Source organism: Dermacentor silvarum, chromosome 6 (assembly GCF_013339745.2).
Source record: "Dermacentor silvarum isolate Dsil-2018 chromosome 6, BIME_Dsil_1.4, whole genome shotgun sequence".
NCBI classification, from domain to species: Eukaryota; Metazoa; Arthropoda; class Arachnida; order Ixodida; family Ixodidae; genus Dermacentor; species Dermacentor silvarum.
Genome location: NC_051159.1, coordinates 9,047,898 through 9,054,280, shown reverse-complemented (window position 1 = coordinate 9,054,280; position 6,383 = coordinate 9,047,898). Strand labels below are relative to the sequence as shown.

Sequence of the window (6,383 nt, the reverse complement as noted above, 5' to 3'; positions counted from 1 at the left end):
AATGTAAGTATATTCCCCCGCACAGCCTCGTAATATTGCACACGACATTGTCTAAATCTCAATTATGTAATTGCTGTGCTATTTTATTTTTTTATTTTAATATCTCATGCACTATTTTAATATGATTGTGTTATTTATTTTGTTGCTTTTGTATTGTTTAAATAATCTCAAGAAGTGACAGTACCCTGAAATATAAACAATATTACATAATTGCAATCTTTTTGTTTCGACGCGCTATAAATCATTGCGTCCAAAGTTCGCCTTTATCTCTTGCCTACCCCAATTCGATAATTTTTGGTTGTTGCACATGTAGGTATAGAAATCGGTATTAGTGTTGTGTTAATTGCTTGTTTCTAAGAAATAACTTTTTCTAGCAAATGAACGTAAAATTTCAAATTTCGCGCCTCAATCCTGAAAATTGTCCTTAACAAAATGGCGCCGACAGTCATCAACGGCCTTTTGTTTATACTTTAAAGATAAAACCTTGTGAACGTTGCGTTTTTGTATAATTATTGTTACATATTATAGCATTTAATATTATAAAATAATAACGTAAATATAGTAGCAATTTTAAAGAAGAATCGGCAAGAAGCAGTCTGGCGCAACGTCTCGGGTTTTCATTCTGCCTGCTTTGGCGGCGTATTCATTGCGTTGCGATTGCATCATTCTTCTCGGAGCCGGAGTGAGCTTGAAGTAGCGTGTTTGCATTAGTTTTTTGAAGTGCTGTTGGGGTTGGGGCTGCGTGATCGTCACTGGCGTCCTCCAGAGTGCCCACCGATCAGAAAGTCGTACGAACCGCAAGCTTTGAACGTCTGTTTATCGCACCATCGAAAGCGGCGGCACAGAAGGCGCGATGTGAGCTCCGGTGGGAACAGCAGCCCTTTGTCTCGTAACGGTAAGTAAACTTTTGTTAGCGTAGCCAGCATGCTTATGTGTATTGATTATGAACACTATGTTGAGAGATGTTAAGAGCAGAGCACGCCGCGAGGTTGCCGAATTGTTTGAAGCGCTTGGCCAGCCTATCGAGGCAGGCGACAGCCTCGCACACCGGCAGCTCCGTAAGCGTTCGCGACGGGCTAGCAGTAGCGTGCCCAAAAGTGAACCGCAAGTGAGCTACTCCTAAAGCGAGTATCCTAGCTTCAATGCAGTAAGCGCAACGCCTGTTAGCAGTAGCGCGGCTACAGGCCATTGTTCAGGGCTGGTATTTTGTAGCGATGCCTTTCCGATGCTAATGCCTCTTCGCGCTTTTCGCGCTTGGTCAATGGTCAGAGCGATGGTCCGCTCACGTTACCAACGGTATCAGCCGTCGTGAGTGGTGGATGATAAGACCAGTAAATAAAGCATAAGGCATCGCTACAAAATACTGGCCCAGATTGGCAGTAAGCAGTTCAGATTGTTCAGATCGTAATACGGAGGTTTTCGGTGACTCGTGTCTATCCGAAGCCGGTGACGATTCAGAAGAACGGTTTTCCGATGTATTTAACGCTGACGTGCAGGGAACCGCAGAACGGGCAGGAAGCCAAAGCACTAGCATCTAAAATTTCGCAGCTTCGCTTGCAAAGTGGGCTCTACAATGTAACATTACCCACAGGTCCCTAGAGCACAGGGGTGTTCCCGGAATCTTCCAAAAGATGCTAAAACATTTCTGAAGACCCCCCGTGGGGCTGTCGAGGTATGTGTATGTGTAGCCTTAAACTAGCTTAAATTTCATTGATAAATTTAAAGGAAATTAGAGCACGCTTCCACTTCAAATTTACCTGCTACGTGTTTTGCATCTGCTGTTTGATAATGACAAGAGCATATGTAGGTGGAACGTGGTTGGAGTGGCAGCATGTGTATTTTGCACATTGTATACATCAGAGCAATTGGAGCACCGCCAAAATTTTTTGTGATCTTTTTGTTGGCTGAGTTGTTGAGGTGATAAAATAGTTTTGCTGTGAGGAAGTTCGAGATGTAGTAATTTGCTTACTGTGTCAATAAATAAATATGTTTGATTTGGAATGCTTTTTTTTTCATATAATGAAAAAATCTTTAACATAGGTGCCGTCCAGACTGGCCATGAGACCAGCGAGTTTGCTGTAGAAACAGCCATTTGGGAGTGGCTGCGTCACGCTTCTGCCAGGCACAGAACTGCCATTGCCAAGGTAATGTGTCTTTATATGTTTCGCAAAGGTTTAAACATATTTCAAATTTGAAACCAGCTATGAAAAGCACTCCTAGGATACGAAAGCAGATTGGAAAAAAAACGAGTCTTTCTGCATGTTCACTGCAGCAGCAGTGGGGTATTTTTTTCTGAGCAACATAGCATGATTGAGGCTCACACTCGAGCTCTCCTGTATTGAAGAGGAAGCAACTGTCATACAATTAGGTAGGCAGGTAGGTAGTAAACTTCATTGATACAATTGGGTAACAGTAATTTTTTCTAGTTATAACAAAATAACTGTGTGAGCTTCTTAGCAAAACGTACACTTATTATCATTTACACTAGGCACTGTCGAGTGTAGCCGTGCATTTGAAGCACCTATTTACTATATTCTTTCACCGTAAACTTGAAGCGTAGGAAAAAATTTAAAGGGGGCTAAGTATCGTGCAGTAAGCTGGGGAATGGACAAGTTTAGTGTAATGACATAGAAAGATCGCTTCACTGTATATTCCAAGGTACGTTATATTTCAGTTTGGCAAGATGACTATAGAAGATTACGTGAAGTGATAAGTTGAAATATTAGCAAGCTGTACGGTGTGGATTCATTTAGAGCAACAATGATGCTAAAAATCATTAGGATAAATATTTGTCTAGCAGTGAACTGAGAGGTACGAGATTTCTGGCTTTGTATTTTCTGCTTTAGGTGGAGGTTGTGGACATTTAAACCCTAAAAAAAGAACTCGTAAGCATCATGGTGTCCTAAATAATATACTGCATAGCTTTTGCGTCAACCAGCCTCCCAAAAACCAAGACTGGTTCTGGATAACCTGTATAGTGCATTATTCAGGGTGGTCTGTGGTCCAAGTCACCAAGTGCTCCAGTACTGTGTTAGATGCTCCGTCGCTGTGCCGAGTGCTCTCCGTTTCTGCAGTATACCAAGTGCCCCTTTGCGTCTCCATTTTACCAAGTGCTCCAATATTGTCAAATGCTTGACCACGTCTGCAATGTGCCATATTAATTTTCAAAGTGTCCTACGAAATGCATGGGCATTCTAGTTAACTTTGCTTCAATGCATAAAACAACATTTTCCTTTAAAAGTTCACTGGAACGCCCATGCATTTCGTAGGACACTTTGAAAATTAATATCTCAAGACTGGTTCAGTCCTGAGAATTCGTTCCAAGTGCATACGCCTTGCGAACTCAGCGGCTGTAATTCGTAGATTGAAAGATGTGCTGTAAAACAAATAAAAGGTTTATTAGAATAATTATGTTAACTATTCAATTAGGCGTATTTCTTGCGAAAGTAATGGCCGCCTCATCGAGTAGGTTAGATCAAGGATTATAATTGTGCTATGTGCCACAGGCAATTTTAAAAAATTTTGTGCAGCTAAATTGAAACACTCGGTATATGTAAGTACTGATACGATACCACTGAGTTGATACCGGATTTTGAACAAAAAAAAAACTACTCTGGCAAGCCACAGACCACCCTGAATAATGCAGTATATATGTTTTCTAGAACCAGTTTTGGTTTTTGGGAGGCTGGTTAATACAAAAGCTATGCAGTATATTATTTAGAACACTATGATACTTACGAGTTCTTCTTTTAGGGTTATGTCTGCAACCTCCATTTAAAGCACAAAATATAAAGCCAGAAATCTCGTACCTGTAAGTTCACTGCTAGGCAAATATTGATCCTAATGATCTTTAGCATCATTGTTGCTCTAAATGAATCTACACCGTACACCTTACTAATTATTTAAACTTATCACTTCACATCTTGGCAACAGTCATCTTGGCAAACTGAAATATAACGTACCTTGGCATATACACCAAAGCGATCTTTCTATGCCATCACACTAAACTCCTCTATTCCACAGCTTACTGCACGATCCTTAGCCCCCTTTAACTTTTTCCCTACGCTTCAAGTTTACGTGCAAAGAATATAGTAGAAAATTTATTGAGTGCAAATCTTAGCCTAAAGTATCGATATTTTTTAACACATACGTAATATCTAAAAATGGTATACGATTTTTTTCTCACCAAAGCCTGTGTCAAAAGTTATTAGCTCTCGGCATTTTATGTTAAACTCTTTGACCTTGCGTGACCATGCTTTCTGCAGGACTGTGCCACTGAACAGCCCGGATATGTGTGACATGGTTCCCTCGGCCTGTTGTACCTTTACCTATCACCCGCGGCATCTAGCTGCCAGTGTGACCTTGCTTTCTTCAGCGCTGTGCCACTGAATAGCCCAGACACGTCTGACATGGTCTCCTAGGCCTGCTGTACTTTCACCCATCACCCGTGGCGTCTAGATCTAGTGTGCCGAGTTGTCCAAAACTGCCAAGTGCTTTATGATGTCACCAATGTGGTAAATGCTCTAGTACTGTTATGTGCTCCGCGACTCTGCCATGCGCTCTCCACTTCTCCAGTATATAAAGTGTCCCATGGCGTCTCCATTTGCGAAGTGCATTACCAAGTCTCCAAGTGCTCCAGAACTGTGTTATGTGCTCCGCAGCTGTGCCGAGTGCTCTCCGTTTATGCAGTATACCAAGTGCCCATTGCGTCTCCGCATTTTACCAAGTGCTCCAATATTGTCAACTGCTTGACCACGTCTGGAATGTGCCATGTTCTCCACTGCTGTGCCAGGTGTATACTTTGTAAATGATATACATGTCTTAAGTTCAACCAACACCTCTATTGCATAACTTATCCATACAGTGGGTCTTCACATAGACTTCTAAGTCAGTATGTACACATATTGTAGAGTTGTGTTACTGTTTCTGTAGAGTAGATGTGGGTCAACATGTTTTTTCTTCATAGAAGGCTACAGCGCGGAACCAACAAAGACAAGGAACACAGACACAGTGCTGACTTTCAACAAGAATCAGCTTTCTGAAAGTCAGTGCTGTGTCTGTTCTTTGTGTGCCTCTCCTGTACTTCGTCGGTTTCGTGCCATGGCCTTCTACGATGTTCAACCAACAAGCCCAACTGGTTACTCTGCTCAAATGTTTTTTCTACCACTCTTGGTACCTTTGTGCTGTTTCCTATATCAAGTGCCCAGCTTGCTGCTGCCATTGATGTCATCATTGCCAAAACAGCTTTCATAAATAACAGCATAAATTTGGACAGCACAATATTATTTTTAAATTTTCATTTCATTCTAATATATAAAGAAGATTGTACTTATTTGTTTATTTCTACTCACATTCAGCAGATATCACAAGGACCATGCATTGCGTTTAATGTTTTACTCCAAGAAGATGTGTGCATCACTCCTGGAAGTTTGTAGTTTGTGTATTTCTAGTCCGGTTTTGTGGATTTTGCTTCGACCAAGTTTCTAGTCACATTTCGCAGATTTTACTTGCACATCTATTGATTTTATTGTTTTACTTGCACATGAATTGTCTGCATTTTGACAAGGTCACAAATATATCTGAGAAAATATTGAGCTTTATGCTGCCAGATGTAAGAGTTGCGTGTTCAAAGGAACTCTTGTTAAAGTTCATGCTATTCATCGCTGCGACATTTCAGGTCTTTCTGTTCATCTTAGTATTTTTTATGCAATATTGTCTTAGCTGCGTTTTGTGTATGGTATAACAAGGATTCCTCAGGGAGAGCTTGTGGTATACTTTGCAAGGGCATGATTTAGGGATTTATTGCTCTGGTTTAGTTCTATATTTCCTAAGCAACAATATTCTAAGATTCTGTATGATATAGGTCTCATTTTTGCTGTTCAACATATCTTTCATTTTGTTAAACATGTCCTGAATAAAAGCTTGAGATACTCTTTGAGGATATGCACGTGAGTTTATTTTAGTTGTATTTTTCTATGAAAGATTACTTTATTATGTGTAATGTTTGTTCTAAAATAAAGTTTTGCTGTGGAACCAATGTTTGAAGGCTGGTATAATTTTTCTATCAGGTGAAAAAGACACTGCACGATTGCCGCACATGCTGGGGAATGTATAAAATTACATCTTGGGCACGTATTTATAACGTATTTTGGCTCAAAACTAATATCCAAAGAATGTAACAAATGTCCAGCAATTACATCCATATAACATCTTTTCGACGTAAAAAAAGAGGACTTTTGACAGTACCACCTACGTAGATTTTACGTAAACTAGATCTATTTGAACCTCTAATAGAGGTATTGAATGTCCAACTGAAATATCTAATGGACATCCAGGCAATGTTTATGGTTTATAGGGTCGAAGTTCCCACCATAACTTGTCGT

At 40.3% G+C, this 6,383-nt stretch overlaps 1 long non-coding RNA gene across 1 annotated transcript; it reads left to right on the top strand.

Moving 5' to 3' along the window:
* The first annotated feature begins 678 nt into the window (after positions 1-678).
* Positions 679-5,338, top strand: LOC119454964 (uncharacterized). Its single transcript, XR_005192687.2, has 3 exons — positions 679-895; positions 2,041-2,144; positions 4,266-5,338. It is a non-coding gene; the product is annotated as an uncharacterized LOC119454964 (long non-coding RNA).
* The last annotated feature ends 1,045 nt before the right edge of the window (positions 5,339-6,383 follow it).